The following is a 25,833-nucleotide window of genomic DNA, read 5'->3' on the forward strand; positions in this document are numbered from 1 at the left end:
CTAAAAAAAAAAAAGTTTTAGTCTAATAAACACTTACATGGTACTAATTATTACCAGGCGCTGTTCTAAGCATCCTATAAATATTAACTCATTTAACACTCACAATCACACTTTTAAGGTAAGTATTGTGATTATCTCCATTTAAAGTGACTTGTCTAAGATCACACAACTAGTAAGTTGTGGAGTTGGGGTTCCAGCCCAAGTGGACTTACTCCAGAGGCTGTGCTCCTGACCACTACAATACATTGCCTACACTGTGCCCATTTTGTTCATTTTCAGTTTTAAGGTCATTTAAACAACTCATCTGTCCCCTCTTGGAGTCTCTCTTCCGGTGAGAACACATTTTAAAATCTCAGCATGTTAGTCGTCATCGTATTAAAGGTCAGTAAGAGACCAGGATTGCACTGGAGCTTGAGCAGATAGTGCTGCTTTCCATTTCACGGGGCATCTTCCACATGTGCAGCACATGTCACCGTCAGACCTTCTGAGCCCTGCTCTGGTTGCTGTGTGTACAGCCAGCCACGCTGAGGTAAATCCATTAGAAGTAACTATGCTCTCTTTCAAACGCAAAGGATTAACCCAAAGTTTCAGACACACCCGCACACTTACTGCAGCCAGCCCCTTCCCTGCATGCACCATTGAGAGGACCCTCCTTTGGCGGCCCTCAGCACATTTTTCCTGGAGATTTAGACCTGAGTGGGCACAGATGGAGGCAGGGTAATTTACCCTTTTCCTTCCCCTCCCTGTTCACCATTTGACACAAGACATGAACAGCTCTTTCGCCTTACAAGGCCTAGCCAGATTGCCAAGTAATTACCTTGATTTATGAGGGTGGGAGTAGAAGTTAGCACAAAACATAATTGTGAACTGAGGACAGTCGGATTATCTCTCCCGTAATTTGTAAATCATTTCATGTTGTGTTGAATACCTGACAAGTATATGGAAAAGGGAATGGTAGCTCATTACCTTTGTGGCCTTGGTGCCTAAGACAATGTCTGGCTTTCAATGTTTGTGAAAAAGAAATTAGTGAATAAATGAGCACCTAGGTACCTAGCACCCAGAGTACTACCTACTAGACTTGAAGAGATTTCGAATTCCTTCAAAGTTCTGCTTTCAGGGTCATAAGTAGGATAAAAATACACACCTGTATTACAAATGCATAAGAGAAATATGGCACTTTAGAAGAGAGAGAAAATGCTGCTAGTGTGGGGGACTAAGAAAGCCTTCTTGAAGAGGGTTTCGGAGACAGCTGGAAGAGGACAGGTGGGACTCTAAGGGCATGAGGCAGGAATGTGCAGGATGTGGTAGAAAGTTCACAAGTCATCTGTCTGGAATGTTCAATATGTACAGGTTTTACAAGGGAATAATGAAACGGGGCCAGATTTTGACATATTGTGGACCATCGTGACTGCCAAGCTGGGGCACTTGTGTCTGGTACGCCAGGCAATGAGGGATGGTTGAAGATTACGAAGCTGAGATCTCAGCTTGCCTAGAGTCTGCAGTGCAGTGAGGGGCAAATCTGGAAGCAGGGTGACCAGTTAAAGGGCCATTGGAGTTGTCCAGAGGAAGGGAAACTAGAAACAAGATGGTGGCTGTGGGAACAGAAAGAAAAGATGTCTCAGAGGCATAATTTATGGGAATCAGAATTTCCTGGATGACAGCAAAAACCAAAGGAAGATTGAGTTACAATTAAAAGTCTGAACCAGGATAACTGGTGGTCAAGAAATAGGGTGGCCGAGAGGAAAAGTGGTGTGGGAGGGGGAGCCCCAGAGGTGAGTGTGATGCGATGGGAAATAGGAAATCTTAAATTGCACTCTTGGAAATTAGAGAAATAGATACAGGCCCCAGTTATGGAGCTCAAAGTCATCTCCATGGAAGTAACAGGTGAAGAGAGAATGAATCAGAACCTTGGGGAAAAACAAGTGAGATGAGGTATGTGACAATGGCTTGTACACAAGTCAATAAGAATAGCAGTCGTTAGTATTTCATGAGCACTAGGTGGCCAAGAACAGAAACTCGTATTTCCTCAGTGGTGACCAGAACTACCCCCGTCCTCCCCAGCGAGTCCTCAGGGTTGTGTGAATAGTGAAGCCAACTGGGCCTGCTCAGCCCAGTGGCCACGTTCACAGACTTCAGAATGGCTGGTGACAGTTGTTGGAAGTCTCCAATCCCCTCACTAGTTTCCTGCTTCAACCTTGAGCTCCTTAGTCTATTCCTAAGATAGCAATAAGAGCAATGATGTTAATATGAAAATCAGACCAAGCCACTCCTCCCTTTAGACTCGCCAAACCAAAAGCCACAGCTTATCTAAGCATTTCAGAACCCTCTGCGGTCTGGCCAGGAAGCTCTGCCCCTCTCCTGAAGCCCCTGCATTTTCTGGAACAACCTATCTGGAACAAGCCCACACCTTCACGGGCTTGTGTCATGTTGACTGTGTGGCTTCCGGAATGGGCAGTGACTCTAAGGGGTCCCTCCCAAACCTCGTCTGACCACTGTGGACGAGAGAAAGGACACTGCGTGTAAAGTGAAGGACAGGCAGGACGGCATGGACAGGGGATGGCAGGCGGGGTTGTCACCCAGGAGTGCACACAGTTGTTTTTTTAAAATTCCACCAAGAAAGTCAGATTCAGTTCACACCACAAGGATTAGCTTCTGGCTAAAAATCCTTATCTTGTCTGCGTAAGAGATTCACATTCTTCAGGTTGACAGACCTTTGACTCTTTTTGTGCTAAAAGAACATGTGTCCCCTTTTTGACCCTGGGTTACCTGAGGGGTTTCTCTGGTGACTTTGACCATGCAGGGGGCCATTCCTCATCATCCCTGAGTTTATCACGCTCTACAGGAGGAAGTTTGGGGGAGGGCTGTGAGTGGGTGTCAGGCCACACTTAATTGATTTACAGGCTCTGAGTGCCTCTGCCCTCATTTTGTGCGCTTGAACAGAGTGGAAGCTTGAGCTGGGGACAGTCCATGATCTGAATGGTGATTCGAGTGTGTTCTGTGTCTGTGAATGGCTAGAGCCCTAGAGAACATTGCTCTGAAGGGACACAGAGGAAAGGTGTCGCAGGTGAGAACGGGTGACTCCCAGCCATTTAGGGCCTATGCTTCTGTCTGTGGTCCCAGCAAACACTGGATCTGAGCGACTGGGACAAGAGGCTTAAACCTGTCGAGATTTCTGATGGGAGCCTGAACAAACAGCAATGAAACTATGGAACTACTATACATAATAGCAACCACAGGGTGAGATAGGTATGGGCTGTAATATTCTGCTCATTTTGTTTGGGGGCTGGGGGCATATGTGATTTCTTTAATGCCAGAAGGCTACCCAGGGACAGCCCTTTTCAGGGAATTACAGAAGAATTGTAAGGATTTCACAAGGGAGATATGAAGAGTGACGATTGTTATGCTTTCCCCCTGCTGCACCCTCTTTTGGAAATTATTTACCGTTTACTAATTTATCATTTTTGCTTGTAAGAATTGCAACTTTTGTGATTAACTTGCCTCAGGGCAGACGTACAAAACATAAAAGTTCAGTTAAAGTACATAAGACAGAACAGCAGCAGCTATCAGTACATATTAAAATATCTACGGTTAAAAATGCCTGTTAAGGGGTGGCTGGTTAGCTCAGTTGGTTAGAGCGTGGTGCTAATAACACCAAGGTTGCCAGTTCGATCCCCACGTGGGCCACTGTGAGCTGCGCCCTTCTTAAAAAATAAATAAATAAATAATAAAAATAAAATGCATAATAAAAAAAAATGCCTGTTAAGAAGGTAGGTCACGCTTGGCGTCCTACCATATAGGCAACAAAAGAATTTCCACGAAAACTCTTTGTAAGTCAGGTTTGAGAAAATTTAGATTTTAGCTTTGTGGTATGAGTACATAGCAGCAGTTATTCTCTCGCAATAGTATTATGGTAATTCATGAAAAATAGCTCCTGTCTCATTGGTAGCCTTCGCTGTCCCATGATCTGCTCGTTAGCTAGACGCTGGGTGTCTCTAAAAGCCAGTTACCAGAGCCATGAGAACGAATTCTTCAAGCCTACTGGGAGCTCACCTTCAGTACCATCATCATTCCTTATAATTCCAAGTACTCAAGCCCTAATAAGTTTCTGTTCCGTGAACAGCCACCAGCTAAGGAGAAGGGTCACTGGGTGGGTGATCATGGCTTCATGCTGTTTTACTCCTCCGAGGACACGAGCTGTGGAGGCTGAAAACCACAGCCCTCCCTAGTCCCATGCCTTCTGTTCAGTCTTTCCATTTCAGCTGGAAAGCTCGCCCTTTCACCCTTGGGCAAAGAGGAAAGAAGACAGCTCATGCTTTTCCACTGAAATTGTGCTCTAGTGGCCTATAGAGAGGGGAGAAAAACAATAAAGGGATTGTCTTCTGTTCTGTCCCCCTCAACCCCCACATCTGTCCCCTTTTGGCCCTGTAGCCCAGATGTCATGAAGCCATGGCCAGCAAACAGAGCAACAGAGAGGAAAAGGCACTCTGCATGGAGAGGTGTCTAGGGCCAACCTCTAAATGACAGAGTCCCCCTTTGTCCTCTGCACTTTGAGCTTCTGGGTTGTCCCATTGGCCACAGGGCACCAGGCTCCACCCTCTGAGGAGAGGAAGGAGAGTGGAGGGCTAATGGGGTCAGGATGGCACCTAGCCAGAGCAGTTTTCTGGGTCGTGCCAGGTATGTGGCTGCCCGCAAGCATGGGAGAGAAGGCCTCAGAGCTGCTCCGCAGGCATTCTCCAATGTCTGTGGACACTTTCACACGTCAGGAAGTAGCACCAGGGAATAACTGTGTCCCAATTACTCTCTGGGTTGTATGTTCTGAGGGAAGAGCCATATCATAACAAACTCTGCATCCTTACCTATCAGAGTTTTGCACCTATTACTACTTTTAGCCTCACAGCTGTGCAATCCAGACCAACTCGGAAAAGAGCCAAACTCCCATCCCTTTGAAAAGTGGAGTATTGGACCAAACCCCAAAGAAAGGAGCTACAGTTGCAACATGGCTTCAAATTTGGATTCACTTGAGGTGGAAAAGGAAAATGTTAACGGAGGAGGAAGACAATGAGTGAAGAAGCAAAACAGGAATTGGACTCAGGGAGAAAGGTGGCAGGGCATGTTTCCCGAGGAGTGACCTTTCCTGGGGAGTCCCAGAGTCTATGTTTATTGTTCCTTTCTCTACATAAATATTTTAACATTTATCTCTTTCTTGCTACATCTATTTATTTATAAAGAATTAATGAGTATGAAAGGGTCCAGAAAAAAGGATTACAATTATTTAAGTGGCTACTTTGAAGTTATTTTTATCAGTCATTTTTATAACATAATTATGGCCTATGGCTTTGTGGGAGAAAACTATAGTTTTAAAAGTTAAGTAAAGACAGAGGAGTGATGCCCTGATTGTTGTTCACCATTTGGTCCATGTGTAGTTAATTTTCCTTATTTTCCTATAATCAGGCATCCAGAATAATCTACTTTTTTCAAGGGCCCAGGTTTGGTGATCGTAAAAGATGATGGTAGAGGAAAACAGATTGGTGAGTTGGTTCTGATGTCTACATAATAGAAAAACAGTAATAAAAATGCCATCACCTACATATTGTGGGAAGATAGAATGCAGTGCTCATCACGGATGAATGCTTTGTCTCATTCTGTCCTCGAGCCATAATCAATTGTACATCATTAACAAGACACAAAATCTTTACTAATTAGCTTTTATGATTATATTGTTATTGCACTGAGGCGTTTAAAGCACTGGAGATAAAGGGGATAGAATGCCCACACACACAAAAAAAGAAAAGGAATTCTTTGAAAAAGGGGGAAATCATGCCATTTCAGAAATTTTCACTCACTACTACCATCTGTAATTTTTAATTCAAGTCACGGTGAAGACTAATATTTTTCATAAATGAGTGACAACTGTTGAAAAGCGGGAGAAGAATATTGAGTATGCTTTCACACCAGGAAATGGAAAGAAATTCATCTGTTGAAGTTATCTAACAAGAATAATTGTTAATTTTCTCTTTGCTTAAAATCTTCAAGGCTATTTCAGTCCTACCCTACGTATAACTTCTTATAAATTGTTCTTCTTATAAATATACGAAATAGACTTCAGCCAATTAAAAGAGAGTTTGATCCTTACCTTCCACCTAGATCCATTTCCGATGGAGCAAATATTTTAAACATAAAGTATACAACAAGAAACTTATCAGGAGAAGCCATGGGAAAATTCTTGGGTAACGTGAGAGTGGGGAAGCCTTTTTAAAACCATTGCACAAAACCCAAAAGCCATAAAAGAAATATTAGAACGATTCAACTCCAAAAAAAGAAAATTCTGCGTAGCACACTAACAAATACAGACAAAACAGCAATAAGCAAAGTCAAAAAATAAATGACAAGCTAGAAAAAAACATTTGCAATTCATATCACAGACCAAGGCCTTCCTCAAATATGTAAAGAGCTGCTATAAATCAAAATGACAAAGCCCAACAAACCAGTAGAGAAATGGGAGGCAAAAGATATGAATAATCATTTCCCAGGAAAGGGTAGCAAATTGTTTTAAAACCTAAGATAGGAGAATATATGCAACTGTTCGCATAATAAGATAAATGCAAATGAAGCTACAAGGAGACACCACTTTTTGATTATCAGATTGGCAAAGATCAGAAAGTTTGACAAGAGATTGTGCTAATGAGGGTGTGAGAAACAAGCTTCCTCTCACTGCTGATCTGAAGATAAACTCGTACAAAATCTACAGAGGGCAATTTGGCAATTTTTAACAAAATAACAAATGTACAAACCTTCTGATCCAGCAATTCCACCTCTAGGAATTTATCCTACGGATACATTTGTGTGAAAAGATTTATTTAAAAGTTATCCATTCCTGCATTGTTTGCAAAAGAAAATGCTAGAGAACAACCTAAATGCCCCTCAATGGAGGACTGGTTAAATCATAAGACATCAATTCAGTGGAATAGTATGTTTCTGTAGAATAAAAATGAGGATCTTCTTTTTGTACAGATTTGGAAAAATCCCCAAGATATATTGTTAAGTGAAAGTAAGCAACATGTACTGAAGAGTACATAAATATGTTTTGTTCAAAAGGGGGAGGGAAATGGCATACAGATGTATTCGTTGTTTTAAAAAGATAAATCATAATTCATAGTTCTGAGAAAATCAACTCCCTGTTCCAAAGGCTCCAGATAGCAGCATTTCTCCCATTTCTATTATGTTTCCTTCTGGTTTGAGCAATTTATATAAAGATTAGTGTACATTTTTTGAAGCATCATTTATTGATTGACTGCTAGAGCTTGCATAGATCTCCCTTCAAACCGCACAACACTTTCAGAAAGATTGTATGATCTCCATTTTACAGATAAGAACACTGAAACTCAGTCAAGATAAGTAACTTGCTCAGGGCCAGGTGGCCAGGACATTGCAAAGCCAGTGTGTGAATCCACATCTGCTCACTCAGCCGAGCTGAGTAGGATGTCTTGCCTGGCTCTAGGGGCCCATGTGAACGAATGCAGTGGAGTTTTCACCTCTAGCTGTGTCACTGGGTCCCTCAAGGGCTTTGCGGTCTCCTAGACCCCAGCCCAAAACTATCGATCCGACCTTCCAGAATAGAGCCTTTACATGTGGGCTTTTGAAAGCTTCTTGGATGAGCTTGATACACAGAGGTTCAGAACCACTGCCACTCACAAATAGTAATACTAGCACACACTCACATTCATTCATTTACTTGTCAGACAACCATGTGAAGTAGCTACTGTCACAGATTCGGAAGCTCGGGCTGAGAGAGAGAGAGGCTAAATACTTTGCCCAGGTCACACAGCTAGTAATGGGGTGCGGGCTGAGATTTAAGGCCAAGTTGTCTGGTTCCCAGGCAGTTTTCTATTATGCTATATTCTTAGCCACATAGCGCTCATATACAGTCATTTCAATCATAAGACATGACTTTGGGGTATTGTTGTGGGGCTTGCTCGTGTTCACGGAGGCTCAGGTGAAACGGACCAGAGGGGTTCCTTCCTATCCCTCATAAGGAAACCAAGCTCAGAGAGGCAAAGGGTGACAGTAATTGAGACGCTTAACAAAACTCCCTGCTTCTTTCCAGGTCCATCACTGCAAATCAAGTCATCACGTGGAATTGTTCAGACCTACGTTAGGAAAGATTACACTTGTTAGAAAGAAATGGGGAAGAAAGGGCAACCGAGAACCATTGCCCTGCATTTTAAAGTTGTCTTCTGTGGATGGATCAGTTTACAGACATTTTTATAGTGACATCTTTCTTCCCTTTTTCCTCTGTGTTTGATGGGGAGCTTACCGAACATCGATGCAGAGTTGTTTTACTTTATGGCTGCCACAAAACTGTCCTTAATAAGATGTGAAAGAAAGAAGAATGAAAGCTTATGGTCCCTCCACTCTATTTCTTCAAGAGAGGCTCATACTCAAAGTTGTAGGGTTTTAAGATTCTTTTTAGAGAGAATGCTTTCCTGTCACGAATGGAGAAGGTTCCAAGTGCCATATTTACTTGCATATTTCTCTCCCTTTTTAGCAGTTATTTCTCCCTGGGTGGCTGCTGTTAAATGGGCACAATCCTGGGAGTAGCCCACACTTGTATCGAATCCTATTTCTGCCTCTGACAAGCAGTGTGACCTGAAGCAAGAGTCTTAACTTCTCTGAACCCCAATTGTTCAACTCCTCTGCCACAGTGTGACATACTGGACAGGCTTGTGAGACAGGCAGTTCAGGAAACAGCCATTTATCAAAGCACCTACCAAAGTGACTTGTGCATGGTAGATGCCCCTTCAATCTTCGATCCTCTTACAGTGAGACAAACTCAGTGACCAGACTTAGCTCCACTCTCTGAGCACTCAGGACCAAGTCTAGAGTCTCCCACAGGGCAGCTCTCAAAGTTTTTAAAAGCAGCCCTCTTCTCCCTTGAATCCTCTCTTTGCTTCAACACTCTGGAGTTCTTGACTTTTCCACGTATGCTCTTTCTTAGTCACTTTATCATTTAACCAGTTTTCTCATTAAGTCACTCAAACTGGTTTGTTTATGTTTTTAGCTGTAACCTAAGGCACTGGTTAATTCATTGAAAGAAGTACATTACTAGTAATGGTACATTAGGGCTGTGATAGAATTAGCATTCTTTTTGTGTGTATGTGTCCTTCGGGAGCCATTCAATCTCTGAAGAATGATCCCAGAATGCTTTTTTTTTTTTTTAATCGGGGAATATTGGGGAACAGTGTGTTTCTCCAGGGCCCATCAGCTCCAAGTAGTTGTCCTTCAATCTAGTTGGGAATTGAACTGGCAACCTTGTTGAGAGCTCATGTTCTTACCAACTGAGCCATCCGGCCACCCCCCAGAATGCCTTTTGTTTGAAGGTAAAAGGATAAATTGATTCACCTGTGAAGCAATGTGAACTGAGGCCATAAGAAACCCAGTTTGTGCTTTAAGCAACCATTCAGGCCTAGTGGATTGATGAATAAGTCTCTCTCTCTCTCTCTCTTTCACCCTCCCTCCCCCCATTTCTCCTTCTTTCCCTCTCTCCCTCTCTCCCTCTCTTCCTACCTCCTTAGAAAGAAGCCGGACAATTCCCAGGTCAGGATCAATGAGTGACCTTTGTGAGGGAGAAAAAATAATTTTCTTTCTACCCTTCTAATTCTACTGGTTAGACTAATAATCAAATCGACATGTGACAGATTAACAGCAGAAAATAACCAAATTTATTACATATGTACATAAATCAGGTAGTTGCAGCTTATATGCCACCTTGAACTAAGAAGAAAGGGGAGTAGTCATTTGGACTTCAAAGGGAAGGTAGCCAGTTAACAGGTAGGTGCAAAGGAGCAAATATTTGGTGACCCAGAAACAATGGGACACAGAGGGGACTCTACCAAACAGACTGCGGATTCCTCCCTGTCTGCCACACTTCCTTGTATCATGCTAAGGTGATCTCCCTTCCTTAGGCAGGTTTTTCTTTCCTAATTCTTTCAGGCCAGTGAAGGGGAGGGTCTTTCTGAGTCTTTGGTTTCTTAAAAATAATGAGCTTAAAATAATCAATATCCCAAAAACATTTGGGAGTGGAAAACTCTGTTGCCCATCACCTTATCTGGAGAAACCTTTAAAGGATGAGTTCTGCTCTCACTGCCTCATAGTAAAATGACTGACAATTGACTGAGTTGGCCAGCTTTTCACTGCACTCAATATTATGACTCCTCGAAAGGGTTGGTAGCTGGTGGGCAGAAACTAGCTAGGAGGTAAGAACAGACAGAAGCCCTGTACTCACAAACTAAGTTTTCCTTTAGTTGTCCCCATCTTCCTGCCAGGGATCATATTTTCTACTGCAATTTCTTCACACCATGCCATGCTGCTCTAATATGAGACTAAACACTAGAATCATTTCAGATGGTTCATTTTGTGAAGTATTGTTAGTGTTGCCATTTTTGTTAGCTGTTTCAGAGGAATGTCAGTACTTCTGGGACGTTATATGAAGTGTTCAGCAGGCTGGGATGAAGTCGACAGATTAAATGTGAATGATTCTTTAGGAGTAAGTCATGGAGCCTGGCTGAAAGCTGTACATAGTCAGAGACATGTTTACGCCAAAACAGCCTGTATCTGTCTCTTTGTCCATCCATCTTTCTAGAGAGTAGAGTGTTTAGAGGGAATTGAACAAGTTTCTACGAGAAGGAAAAACTTGCTGAAGCATGAGGGAGATGTTTCACAGAAATCTGCGCTTCGCTCCTTCCCAGAGTTGGTGTTTTTCCCGGGCTTTGCTGCTGCATTCTCCGGGACCTATCCACATGAGTCTTCTTTGTACCAACTCATCTGCTTCTAGAAGGAACCACATTATAAAAGGGGAAAATCAAATGAAGAGTGGAGCCAGGGAGATGAAGGGGAGAAACCGAGCCATCTGCCCAAGATATTTCATCCTCCAAAGTGAGGGTCTCCAGAAGCACACAGACCATGGAGCATCCTGGTGGACCTGTGACCTAGGGCCCTGATTCAGAAAGGCACTACCTCCCACTTTGAAGTGCCATCCCATTGCTCTGTCTTTTCGAATAGGTTAGAGGACCAAGACTGGGGATACAACATTCCCACCCTGAGTATGGACCCTGCTTGCTTGGCATCTCAAAACGAAGGACAATACACTTTTCTAGTTCAAGAAGTCCCTGTTCCAGTTTAATATGCCATGGACTGAAGGTTTGTGTCTGCCCAAAATTCATATGTTGAAGCCTTAATCCCCAATGTGATGGTATTTGGAGGTAGGGCCTTCGGGAAGTGCTTAGGTCATGAGAATCAAGCCCTCCTGGATGGGATTAGTGCCCTTATAAAAGAGACAAGAGAGAGACGATCTGTCTGCCATGTGAGGACACGTCTGCAAACCAGGAAGAGTCCCCTCACTGAGCCCCCAGACCTGCTGGCACCCTGATCTCTGCCTTCCAGCCTCTGGAACTGTGAGAAATAAGTGTGTTTTGTTTAAACCACCCTATCTATGGTATTTTAGCTGTAGCAGCCCGAACGGACTGAGACAAATACCTTTCGTGCCACTTCACAGCCCTGAGCTTCTGTAAGTCAGTCATCAGACTCATCTGTTTTCTTGTGGCCCCCTAGTTTCCACATGGCCTTTTCCTTTTAACGGGAGATGGGAGATTGTGATCGTCTTTCATAAGTAATTACAAAGTGTTTAAAATACTTGGAGTTCTGCTCAGAAGAAAACCAATTAAAAAAAAAAAAATGTTACATGTGTTTCGCAAGGGAGACTGATAAGACTCTAACTGGGTGATTTGTCCAACATGGAAAACCTAGCTGGGATTCCAGGAATGTTCTTGAATGTCCAGCCCGTGTTATTTAGTGCAGTCTTACTGTCTTCCTGCAATTGAATATTACAGTTTTCCTCTTTGGATATTTCTGGTCTATCTGCAGAAGGTGCTGTCATCACACAGTTATTGTCTGGCCTTTTCAGAGACAGAGAATGACCCCAGACCCCAGAGAGAGTTACTTTAAATTATTTTCCTTTGTAAAAAAATGTTTTTTTTGTCTTCTGGATGAAAAAGCGTGAGGTGGGCGCAAACCGTTATAGCATTGAATTATCGTTTTCCTTTTCAATTAGCACTGGTAGCTGTCACCTTGTGTGACCCACACTGCAAACATTATCATCAGCATGCTTTTATGCCAACACAGTGGTTACCTACCTACGCATGAAGCTGTCAGGATTCCCGCTGCCAGCTCCACACCTCTTCAACCACTCCAGATGGCTTTAAACCAATGTTGTAGCTGGATAATAAACTTCCTCGCCAACCTTTCGGCCTGTAGCATACTCCTCCGAGGGGATACTGGAGCTCTAGAAGCATGAGATGGTTCCAACTGGAAAAGTCTCTGTTAAGTGTGCTACAGGAACAGTGGTGGAAGAATTGAAGCAACTGTACTTCTCTCTTCTTTCCTACCCAACTTTAGTGGCAGAGAGTCTTCTTTCGGCAAATCTTTGTATCATTCTGACCACTGGAAGCTAGTACTCTTTGAGGCACTGAACCAATAGACTGCCATTCTATGCAAAACAACCATTTGGTATTCCGATTTTCTATTCTGTTGAGTACCTACCTACTCAGTGGAAGCCATATACTGTTAAAGTTAGTTGTTCAAGCGTTCTGTCAAATGGAAACCTTTGTTAATTGATACAACCATACTTCACTAGACATTATGAAAACTGAAGATACTATTGGTGACCTGGAAGCAAGGACATTTCTTGAATCATCAGTGAAATATTAAAAGATGGTTAGTGTTGTCTTAGTGTTAAGTGTATTTTCTTGGATTCCGTATCTTGCAAGTTGGTAATGCATACCTAGGATTTCTGATAATACTTTGTTAAACAGAGTACTTGATTTGACACAACATCCCGTTGCCCGATAGAGCCGAGTGGCAGAGACTTCTTGTTAAATCTGGCTGGTCGTTTGGCTGAAGGCAGAGTTGGGTCATTCTGATGTTTTAGAAGGAACCTAATAGCTGTGAGTTAGTATCTGCCTCCTTTTTCTTCTTAATTAGGCACTGGCTTTATAGATTTGAATATGCTAGACATATTTTAGACCAAGGTATTGTAAGTAGGTGTGCCCCCAGTCAGATGACTCCCAGCTCCTAAATTTCTCTAAGTATAGCATTCTCTTTGGCTAAGCAAGCGAAGAGACCAAAACAAGGATGGGTGTCTGTTTCATGGCTCTAATAGCTCTGCTTATTTAGCACAGCCCCCAGCTGCTCGATGGACTTTGAATTCCAATTGTGATCTTGTTATTTTAGGCCTGAGGAAGGCCAATGATTTAATTTGGAATTTAAAGGTTTCGTGGCTTTTTCTCCCTAAAAAAAAGAGTTCTTTAAGTAACTGAGGGGATTTGGAGTAGGGAGATAATGATCTCAAGTTTTGAAGGAGACCCAAAGGAAACCCAAAGGAAAACTGACCTCATTTTATTGACAGAAGACTACGCTGTGTATTTATAGTTTGTGATATTGACTTCTTGACGACAAAAAACAAAAAATATATTTCCAAATGTTACCATATTAAAGAAGGAATACTTGACATTCCCATCCAGGTAAATTTCTTCATTTGACTAATTAAACAGTGGTACCAGTAACACCAAAGATTTAGTTTAGTTTGTTTTTTTTTGTTTTTTCTTTTTTGTTATTTAAAAAAACATATTTGAAATTTTTTCCACATCATTTAATTTGGGCTTTTTAAGTTCATCTTTCATTGTCTTCCTGGACATACTTTTCCCTCATTTTGCCCCTCAAATCTTTTTTTCCAGTTCAAGTAAGGATGAAACACAAAAATCTAACCTGAAATTAGAAAAGGCTCTTTCTTCTCTCCCATTTTTAGACCATATGCCCCATGGTACCGCATGATGGAGTTTTCAGAAGAAGCAAAATACATCCCAGCTCTGTCCCCTCTTCCTTCCTATGGTCACGCACAGGCTTTGAAGACCTCTCTGAACCACTACATGTTATAGGATAAGACCACAATTCTGCCATAAGAGGCTTTTGTGCTTGAAGTAACAGAAAATATGCGGTAACAAAAAAACTCTCTTTTTCAACAACTGGAGTGAGAAAATGGAAGAAAGAGGGGAGATGATAGGGGAAAAGTAAGAGACAGAATGTAATATTTCTTTCAAGCCTTCCAAAAGTCATCCAAACCTTTGGCCAGTGCTGAAATGGGTTCTGCTTTGTTGCATGGCCATCTGAAACTGTGTTCCACGTGTCATGTCTTCATCAAATGTGAAATACCATCTTGGAAAGTCAAGCAAATTAACCTTCTCTATAAGTAAATTCTGCTTTAGTCTACATGAAAAAAGCACTTCCTTCTATCCCACACTTAAGGTTGTCATCTTTAACCTTGTCTGCATAATGGGGTCTTTAACGTTTCTCACTGTTGAGGGTTGGAGCTTTCCTTTGAAATTTGTCAGAAGTGTATGTACACGCAATCCAGAAAGCCGAAAACTGGAGAAACGTATATGAAGAATTGGAGGGCAGCACATGACGGCTGGCTTTTGCCTGACACCGTGAAACCTCCACATGGTCCCTCTATGCGTGGACCTCTATTTATAGGTTCATTATAACCTATATGTATTTTTAATGATGAATTATTACTCTTGGGAAAGCTTTTAGTCACTGGTTTATAGGAAAATGATAAGGTAGCTTTTGAACCAGACGTAATTTATGACTTTGAGGTAAGAGTGCTGAATTGAAGTGAGATTTAATATCACATGAATTGTTAAGGTGCCCATCTAAGGTGAAGAAAAGGGTTTAGCCTTCTGAAGCTGTCACCCTGACCATGTTGATCCAAATATAAATGCAGCAAGGAATTCTCAGCCATTTCCATTCTAGGACACACACCTACGCCCTAGATTCTCCTCAGGAGCAAGGTTATTGAGTCCCTACCATATTCACAGTGGTCTACAAAAATTCAGAAAGTGTCTCTCCTACACCAAAATCTAAATTCTAATACCATACACTCTCACTTGGCCTAAAAGCATAAATTAGAATCAAGGAGATATTAGACTAGATGCCTTCATTAGCATCATAAAACATGGCTAATGAAAAAGAAATAGCAACATTTGTATGATATTATTTCATAATTAGTGGACAAATTTATAAATAAAATCTTCTTTGAAAGCCAGGGTATTTCTTTAGCTCACTAGGGAAATTCTAAAAACTTTTCTTCAGGCTCTCCTCCCCCATCCTAACAACAGTGGTAAGGGTGAATTTGATAATGTCAATAAAAGTGCTTTATGTTTATCAGAATCTAGTGCTAAAGAAATTGAAGCTATTTGGACTGATGTTATCAGTGATTAAGAGGTAAACAGACCACTTTTTGAAGGTGATTTAACACTTTCAGAGCTTTAAGATGTCATTTAGTGCCTTGGAAGAGGTAATTTACTAAGTGGTACTTTTGTAACTTAAAAGAATTAACAACCACCAAAAGTGAGCAAATTATTGCTTTTTGAGTTTTAGGATCAAGTCTATAGAATTATATGAGGCAATCCACTTTTCAAAGGGGTTTGATTTTATGTCGTTTCAGCAACTTAAAAAAAAAAATGTCACCTTGATAGCAAAAGAAAGCCTAGGGTTTTTTATTTGTCTGTTGTGCATTTTCAGACACATCTGCAAAAGGGATAAGAAAATAAACTTTTTAAATTTTTAAACTGAATGTGAACCTTCCCTTCTATTGTCTTTTTAGAATAAACAAAATTCATTAAAACCTCTCCTTCAGAAGCAATGCCACTCTTTAAATCAAACAATAATAATAGCACTAATAACAGATATCTTTCTTTCATACCCGTTTTAAACTTTACAAAATGCTTTCACATCCCATTATCTCGCAGTGTCAATTATAAATTAGGTATGAAGAGCTTTTTTCTGGTCGGACAGAAAAGATTTTAGCTGGACATGAAAAAACTCTTAGCTCTCACAATGGCAAAATACTGGCGTGGTTTCCTGAGAAAGGCTGTGGAATCATTGTCTTCAATGAGAAAAACAAAGCACATGTAGAGGCACAGTTAAATTTACCCCAAACCAATTGTTGGGGTCCAGGAAAAATGGCTTTAGCCTCTTGTTTCTCATTTACTAGAATAACATCATGCCTTTCCATCAATATTAATCATATATTTGTAAGGCAAATGTTGAATCATATCCAAATCAATATAGTCCAACAAGTACGGTCCTCTCCCTTGAATGCCCTTTGGTACTGTTTGATTTGCACAAATTTCATTATTTATTGTCTATCCATTTCCCGTTAATTTCATGTGCATGAGTTCCTCCAACTTGCTCGTAAAAGACAACACTCATTCTTGGAGCTATTTTTGCACTATCCACAGGGATTATAACAAATAGGACACTGAAAAGGGCTTTAATTGACCCATGATTGATATAATCTCTGGCCTAAAGACAGTAGAAGCATGAGATCAGTGGTTTCCAAATTTGAGCATGGATCAGATTCACCTGGAGGGCCTGTTAAAGCAATATTCTGGGCCTCCCCCCAGAGATTCTGATGCAGGAAGGATGGAGTGGGGCTGAGAACCCACATACTCTGTTTCCCCGAAAATAAGACCTATCCAGACAATCAGCTCTAATACACCTTTTTGAGCAAAAATTAATGTAAGACCTGGTATTATATTATATTATACCCGGTTTTATATTATATAAGACCCAGTCTTATATTATAGTAAAGTAAGATGGGCCTTATATTAATTTTTGCTCCAGAAGATGCATTAGAGCAGATTGTCTGGCCAGGTCTTATTTTCGGGGAAACACGGTACCTAGTGATTCTGTCTGGTGCTCACGCCACTGCTGCTGAGACCACACTGTGTGACCCATTGCACTAGACTCATGTCTAAAGTGTCCTCCAAATTTTATTTGATGATATTTAAGATCTTTATCAATTTTGAATTGGGATTCAAGAGCACAAAGCAACATTATTCATAGAAACAAATGCAGCCAAGGAACTTACTGCTAAACCCACAAGTTAAAAGACCTAAAAGAAATCAAGCTGGGTTTCAAATAGATCCGCTCTGAATGATTAACTCTAACTGATTAATGATCATTTGCTAAATGAGGATGTATCCCACATCATTAGCACAGCTATTACCTAACTTATGAATGGATCATGTTCCACAGTTTATTTGGCGTCCGCTGTTTGGAACTCCAAATGTGTTTTGCCGCAGAAGAATTGGGGTAAGCAGTTGTAACTGATGTCTCTCTACCTCATAATCCCCCCAAAGATAGTTCTAATGGTGCCCTGGGTCCTAATCCTGGGTTTCTAAGGGGAAGTCTTTAGGATTTACAGGTTTGCATCCCCACCACCTGAATAGGGTATCTGGGTAGGTGAGCAGGGAACAAGGGGATGCAAGTTCCATTCTGGACACAGGAAGTCTGAGTTTTCTTTGGCATGTGCAGGCGACAGGCACTATTGTGGAGCTAACCCCCCACACTGCAGCCGACTCACAGACCCCATTTGCCTATCTCCTTCTGTCACCCACACAGTGATGGGGAGACTGAGGGTACCTTTCCTCCATGGCTGGGTCAGTGAGCGTAGCACAGACAGGCTGAACAGTTCAGGGAGAGCTGCATGCTATGTGGTATAAACCACTGAGGATACTTCCATTTTTCCTTTTCACAGTCTCTATTTTTGCTTCTGAAGGTCCAGCAATGAACAGGTATATCAGCACCATCAACTAGACCTTTGCTTCCTCTCACACCTTCTCCTATAGGTTTCCTACTGGATCCCAAGCCCTTTCCTTTTCTTGTTCTTATTCAGATTTACAAAGGACTTAGAACTGAAAAAGATATTTGAGGATACCCATTCACCTCCATTTCAGGGGAAAACTGTGGAGCTGAGCAGGTGTTCTCTGTGTCTAGGATTAGGAAATTGAGGAAATGGGCAGAGGACAGGACCAGGTGACCAGAGATAGGACAAGGAGAGCAGCTGTGCACCATGGAGTCAGCAGAAGTCCTGTATGCCCATATCACTGCACGAACTGCCCAAGAACTTGCACTAGATCTCAGCGAACAGCGGGTTCTCTGTCATTTCCAGGTAAGGGAAAGGAGCAGAAGAAAGCAACCACTGCTGGCAAATCAGAAAGAAAAACTAATTCCTGTAGCCATCTGATTCGTATTGTTTAGGGTGAACCAAACAGCTATTCCAAGTTGGCCGTTGGTGAACCAAGGAATTCCTGAGTGCACACACGCACACAGTGTAATGCCTGAATGGATTTCCCTGATTACCGAGTCATACTTTCCCACACCTGATTTCCCATAGAATTATAGACTGTGTGAGTCTGGGTACTTTGAAATGTATGCACCAAGAGGGAAATAACATGCAAGGATTTTATTAGGGGAAATGCCAGTGAGAGAAAATGGGGAAGGAGCCAGAAAAGGCTGAGAGAGTGGCCAGACTGCTATGCATGCCAGACCCTGAGGGAAGGAAAAGTTGAATGGAAGCTTCCCAAACCTCACAGTACAGCCTGAGGAAGATTCCTCAAAGGCTCTGGGGAGTCCTTGTTCAAACTTGACTTCCAGAGCCATCCTGTGTCCCCCAAGGCTGGGTGGCCCTGCCTTAACATCCCTTCCTTGCAGCCCATGGGAAGCGTGACTAGAAGCAAACATGCTGATGGATTGCAGAGCACAGCAGCCAGCCCTGTGCTCATGGCACCTCCTGTGGTTGGAGTTCAGTGAGATGTGTGTCCTCCACGTAGACCAACAGCCAGAGTGTCCCACTGTGCTCTGCAGTGGGAATGGTGCGATATTGGTTATTAAAGCCAAAAAAAAAACAAAAAAAGAGAAAAGACAAATGCTTCATTATCTTTAGTACTTAGAAAGTAGAGAGCGTAGGCCACTAAAATCTCCCATGATCTGAAAATTTTACTTTAAACCTGCCGTTTCAGCCTATCTATCCCTCTGGACTGGTATTAAGAGCTGGTAAGAAGTTCAAAATGAACTTCCTTGGCCTCACTTTTCTCTCAGTGCTTAATGAAAGGGCAACAAAATGCCACAGAGCTGGCAGTCAGGGGGAGGGGGAGAAGATGGGGAGGGGAAGCCTGGAAAAAGCACCAACTTATTAATTGCTGCTTAATAATCAAGAATCGGCAGTGCATCTTTTTTTTGATTGTTAAAATTTTTACTCTTTTGACCTAGAAAAAAATCTTGGCCTTTAAATGTGGAGCACCTAACTTTTCATTTTATAAATAATCTGTGTTCTGTTCCACTGGGTGGAATGCATAATGATGTTTAGAATACCAGCTGCTACCTAGTGAAGTTCCCAAAGTGAAATATACATATATCATGCTGGATTTTAAATTATGTAAATAATTTGCTTTCTGTCTCTTCTGATGTTGAAATGGAGAAATGAGGAGTTATGATTTCCAAACCCAACGCGCATTGTATATTTTATGCTGTTTATAAGAGGTGGGGATGCATGGGGAGCAGGATTTCTTTGAGGTAATTTTTGAAATGCTTAACTAATGCAAAGGTTCCCATGACGATCCGTGTGCATTGTATTTTAATTGCATCTCACTTCTCTCTGCGTTCTTTTAGGCTTAAAATAATGTGTAACAAAAATGATAACATATAGATGGATTTTGCTGAAAAAGAGATAAAAGACATTCAGCCATCAGAGAGAAACAGTCGCCTAATGTTTAGTGTTCCTTTCCTTGGTAAAGAATATATAATATAATACATACACTGCTAATGACTGGAGTTACAATTCGTAATAAGATAATGACTCCAAGAATAAAAGACTTTTTTTTCCCTTGTTCAGAATGAAAATACATTAAGCAGCCCTACAAACACAAATGAGATGTATAACGACCTTGGTTTTTCTGAGAGAACAGCTACGCGAATGATTATGGTTATAACGAAAGTATCCAGACAGTTTCAAAGTGTGGGAGTTGGGCAAACCCCAGAAGGCATGGAGTGAATTCCAGTAAGTCACAGACAGGCTACAGGTGGACACAAGCGGTGAGGTGTCTCTAGGAACTGTGACTAGTAGGAGCTCCCAGTATTTCCCGAAGGTGAATTTTCTTATGTGAAATGGAGATTTAGCCATTAAGTAAGGCAATTAATTGCCTGTAGATGAACCAGGCTATCCTCTTAGTTTACATAACAATAGTGAACAAACTACAAAGGTTCCTATTTTGCTATGCAAACAATATTGCCTCTCTCTCTCTCTCTCTCTCTCTCTCTCTCTCTCTGTTTCTTGCTCTTGCTCTCTCTCTCTAGCACACACACACACACACACACACACACACACACACTCATACTCCTAGGCACATTCATTCATTCACCCACCCACTACACAAAAAGGAAGGAATGGTCTCTTCTTTGCCTCAGAATATGAAATACAGATGAGTTCCCTCAGTTATACATCTGAAATAATGTGTAGTTACTTGAGGTCTATTTATAGAAGCTTTTCCCGCATAAATGAAGATACTTATCCTTAGATAAGCTTAATTGTCTGTGGCAATTAAAGATATGTACATTTAATTGTCCTGTTTTCAATGGGATGTTCGCTGATGCTGGTTTATAGGTTACCAATTTGCCACCTAATAATTGTTGTTTAAATACTTGTTTCAGAAGGGGACCAACCTTCCCCAGCTGTTAGCGGAGACTAACAAGGAGGTATCATGAAGCTACTGAGCGGGGCAGCCTGATTAAAACAACACCTTTAGTACAGAATCATTTCCACTTCTGTCATTATTTTTTAATATAACTTTAGCTAAAGCATTGAAATGCAGTGTTATAGAGGAAAACAACTGAGAAGCTTTTGTTTATGCAGTTCGCCAAGAACAAAACCGTTTTGTGGAAACGTCTTCTGAATATGTCCAAACCGCAGTATTCATGCTTCCTCCTAAAAACAGCAGACAGGCAGGGACTTCTTGCTTTGAATTGCACAGGCAAGAAAACCTCTTCAAATAATTGTTTTTAAGTCTATTACCAAAAACACTGATGATTTCATACCTTTAAGTGGTAAACAGTAATCACCAAGAACAACTCCCGTTTTTCTTGTCTAGAAAAGGATGTGACTCCAACAAGGTGGAAAATATAATCTTGTTCAGTGATATTACAAACTTCTTGTTCCAGATTCTGGTCTTGCATAAGTCACTTGACTCAACTCTTAGTTCCACATTAGCAAAATAAACAACATATAATTTCTTAGCTCATAAGATTTTGGTTGGTTTTGGCTTGGCTTGTCCACTTAATTCTTCAATTCACCAAAAATAAACTGTGTGTTTCTTGACTCTCTTTTTTCTTTTTAATAGAAAAATTGGGTTGTGTAACTTTAGACACTGGGAATCAAGGAATAAAATAGGGCCCCCAATTACAAATGACAGGATGGATGAAGCACGTCAGTGTTAAGGATCCTGTAGTCAGTTGACATCCTGTTCCATGGCACCGATGACATGTACCGAGAACTAGCTCAAACTGAAAAGTGCTAGGACGCCAGTCCCAAATGTCCTTTGTTGGGCACACTCTGTTCTTTAGCTCTCCCGCACCTTTTCTTCTGGCTCCTGCCCCTTTGCAGTGGCTTTCATTTTCTAAATGCCTGTCTCCTCTGCTTCCCTCCTGCTCCTTTGCTCCTTCCAGGACCAAGTCAAAGCCGACCTCTTATGAGGAGGCTGGCCCCGTCGTCCTAATCTGTACTGCGCTCCCCCTCTGTATGCTCATAGAGGAGCACTTTACGTGCACACTCCCTGTATTCCAACGTACGTCTGCTTCCTTTCCATATGCTCATTACCTTGCTCCAGCACTTATCCCTTCACCCCTGTCTCTCATTCACATATTCGTGGCTTTTTTCTCTCTGGTTTTTTCCTTTCGGCTTATAAATTTGCACAAAGCTCTCTCATCCTGAAATATCCCGCTGATGCTACATCCTTTCTAGTTCCTGTCCTCTGTGTCTTGTCTTTCAAACTTGAGTGTCTCGGAAGAGTAATCAACATGCACCGTTTTCACATCCTCACTTCTTATATATTGGTCAGTCCCTTGCCACCTTGCCTCTGTCCTCACTGTTCCTCCATACTGCTCTGATACAGGCAATCCAGGACTCGCTAATTGTCCAGATGCAGCCCTTATGGAGCCCTCATACGTCATATCTCTTCGTGATACAGATGTTGCAGATAGTTTCTTGTTTGAGGAAACTCACTCTAGGTTTCCCCAAAGTATGCCCCAAGGACCATCAGTTTTGAGAGGTAGGCATAGGTTTTTATGTAAAATGAAGACTTCTGTGGTCAAATAATTTTAGAAAGCTCTACATACTATAATCACCTTTAACGATTTACGATACAAATTAGCAAGCCAGTTTTACTTTAATCTGTAAAACTCAGCTTATGATAAAACTAGGAATACCCTTTGGGAAACGCTGCTCTTTAAACCTGATTCCTTCATTTCTGTCCCCACCCCACCCCCATCCCCATGGTTGTCTCATCTCTATAGTTGTCTTCCTGAGCTCAGTTCATTCTCTGTATGGTATTAATTTCATCTCGTAAATACTGATGATTCTCAGACTAGGTCTCTGGTATTGAACTTCCCATGTACTTCAGACTCACATATCCAGTTTTCTAACCATACATCTCCCCCTGGATACTCCTAGATAATCTCTTTACTTGCATGAGATTCAATTCAAACTCAACATGTCTCAAATTGACATGGTGATTTCCACTCCTACCCCTCATTTTTGGCCTGTTTCTGTTCCTGAATAGATGGTGTCAGTTAGTGGCAGCCACAGAGTCACCCTCATCAGAAAAGGTGGGGGCACAATCAGTTTTGTGTGGCTTCATTCTCAGCTCAGTCAGCACTGCAAGATTGTCACAACAGGATGATCACGTGATCAGTGGAAAGCTGTGAATAGAGGACAGAGTGTTTCTTTAATGGCAAAGAATACAGAAACTTAAGGCAATGGTTAGACAAAGCAGAAGAAACATATTCCCAGATGGGATTATTTTGGGAGCCCAGCTCCCCAGGGCATGCCCTCTCAGGAGAGTGGGCATTCCACTGAGTGTAAGAATTTTGCCCGTGATGTTGTTAATTTTGCCCCCATCGGGCTCTTCTGGAGACCATGCCCATAATCCTGCCTCCTCACCCTGTGGGTGAGGCACCAAGATGGGGAAGGTCAGCCACCAGCTCTTTAGAGACAGTCTTGATATAAAATTATGACAGTTTGACCCAGGTTTTCTTCTTGAGTCTCTGGGTCCCACTGCCTTCCTGCTTTGGGCTTTCACTTCACAACTCCGTGTTTTGGTGCCTTCCCCACACTTCATTTTTATTTTCTGATTAGACATACAGTGATTGCAGAGCAGTGTAGGCAAAGGGAACCTCATGGGTCGGCCAGATGGCTCAGTTGGTTAGAGCACGAGCTCTCAACAACAGGGTTGCCCATTCAATTCCTGCATGGGATGGTGGGCTATGCCCCCTGCAACTAAAGATTAAAAATGGCAACTGGACATGGAGCTGAGCTGCGCCCTCCACAACTAGATTGAAGGACAACGACTTGGAGCTGATGGGCCCTGGAGAAATACACTGTTCCCCAATATTCCCCAATTAAAAAAAGGGGGGGACCCTCATGAACTTGGGTTCAGACATAGCTATGTGTATATCCCTGTTCTCTCACTTCAGATCATGTGACTTTGGACAGCACATTTAGCATGCTCTGTAAACCGAGTATGGAAAATATCTACCTTCCAGGGCAGCCGTGACGATTGAATGAGATAGTGCGCGTTAAGTGCCAAGCACATGATGGTCGTTCAGAAAATGGTGGTTACTGTCATTTACTATGTTGGATTCATCTTTGCTTCGTGGACTGGATCTCTTCTACACCCCTTCCTTCACCAGTACTGGCAGGTCACATATTTTAATAATATGCTCATGATTCCACCAAAATACTCTCATCTTAATTAAGAGTTTTCACATAATTTTTTCTCTTAAGTGCTGGGAAGATGTCAGAGACTATATGCCTGGAATTCAATAGTTACATAAATTAAAAAAATACATGGTAATTTAGAGTCTCCATAAGATAAACCGGATTTGGGTTATAAAGCCTCGAGGCTCTCCCATAATAAAAATCTATGAAATGTAATTGATTAAACTCAAGATGATGAAGAGTCATACAGACTCTGCTGGGATTTGAACTTGAGGTTTTAAACAGCCTCAGCATAGCAAACTTGAAGCTCAGTGCACTAAGCTATGCCTCTGGCTATGTGATTATAGAGAGCAATTTACTGTTTGTGAAAAGAGGAGAAATGCTTGCTGTGTTGCTATTTTCCCTAGTCCCACCTCTCAACTGTGGTAACTAAACAGAAGATAACGTCTTAAAGAAATATTGGGTCCTGCCTAGGCAAATTCTCATGAACCAAGACTGAAGTTAATTTTCAGATCACGATAGAGAGTCAAGCTTCTCTTTTTACCATAAAGTATATAGTAGTTTTACATTGTTCTGACTCAAAAATGTATCTTCCCACATTGGCAGAACACTATTTAGGTATTTATCTGAAAATGAGTAAGAGCCACTTGTTGTAATCAACAGCAGATTGAGGGTGACAAAGAAAGCCAGCAAGTTTTAGTTTTCACCAATGGTAAAATGTATAGACAATGTTGTCTCTCATCTGTTTTCTAGCTGTGTGACTTGGGACACATTACTTAAATGACTTATTCTCCAATAAAAAGATCCAGGGATCAGAAGTTCAGAGACCTGACCACTCAGTTTCAATTTTTCCTTACTTGTAGAATAGGAACAACATCTAACTCATGGAGCTCTTAGACTTGAATTGGTTATACTGGAAAGCATTGGTAGGTGATTGGCTACGAGGAATCTGATTATCATTTTCAGCTGACATTTTTGCATGCCTCCGAAATGCCAAGCAATTCCACAGATGCATTTGCGAATATAGATCCTGTTACTCCTGCTTTGCAGATAAGGACACGTGGGCTTGGGTGTGGTACGTGACACGCCCAGCGCTCCACAGTTGGTCACTTATTAAGCCAAGTTTAGAATGTGGGTCTCTCACTGCAATCTAAGGCTTCTTCTGAGCATTGCAAGGCTGTGCTGCAGACAGAGTTTGTGTCTGTCTCAATCTTCATGAAATGAACATGTCTCCTCTCCTGTCAGGCTTGGTGATTCTTTCTACGTTAAGCTATTTTACCCTTTCCCTTTCACATGTCTGTAGTTTCAGGGAGGGAAATTGAAACCACCTTTAATTTTGTTCTTCTTCTCTTTTCTTCCCTCTTTTGGTTCCACGTTGCAGTCCCCCGTCCCTAACCAGCCCAGTGACACACTGCAGCTAGTGAGGCTTTGGAACTGGCACAGTGCTTATAGACCTAAGGTACTGATCATCCGTGCTGTGGCTGACCTGGCATTATGGGATGCTGTTTTCCCTTGCCTTCCAGACTCTAGCTTCTAGAAATTTCCCCTCTCTTCTCTTGAGGGAATTCAAAATGCTGCTCATTGGCCACCCTGGTTCTCTCTCTGGGCCCCCGGTGTGTATGTCACTTCTCATCACTTACTGTGCATTTTCCAGTGTTCTGCCTGCACTGCTCAGCCTTAGTTTTTCTGCTGTTCCCACCACTGAGTTATTTCTGAGTACACATTCCACCTACAGATCTGGAAAGACATTCTGTCACCTAAAAGTTCCCTCCGGTTAATTTCCTTGTGTCAGGAGCATTGCCCTGATTCGGACCAACTCTTGACAGCTTTCCACAGGGAAACACCTGCAGAAACCTGTCCGGAGCCACAGGTGGATTCCAGGACCTGCACTGTGTCTAAGGCTCCTTTGGGAAGTTTCAGTGAGGATGAAAACTGAAACTGTCCTGGAA

At 41.9% G+C, this 25,833-nt stretch overlaps 1 protein-coding gene across 5 annotated transcripts in view; it reads left to right on the forward strand.

Annotated features, from left to right (window-relative positions):
* The window catches only part of CELF2 (CUGBP Elav-like family member 2), a 790,463-nt gene that overhangs the window by 420,430 nt on the left and 344,200 nt on the right, over positions 1 to 25,833 (forward strand). The window lies entirely within an intron of this gene.

Source organism: Rhinolophus sinicus, chromosome 1 (genome assembly GCF_057876585.1).
Source record: "Rhinolophus sinicus isolate RSI-liver-muscle chromosome 1, RSI-T2T, whole genome shotgun sequence".
NCBI classification, from domain to species: Eukaryota; Metazoa; Chordata; class Mammalia; order Chiroptera; family Rhinolophidae; genus Rhinolophus; species Rhinolophus sinicus.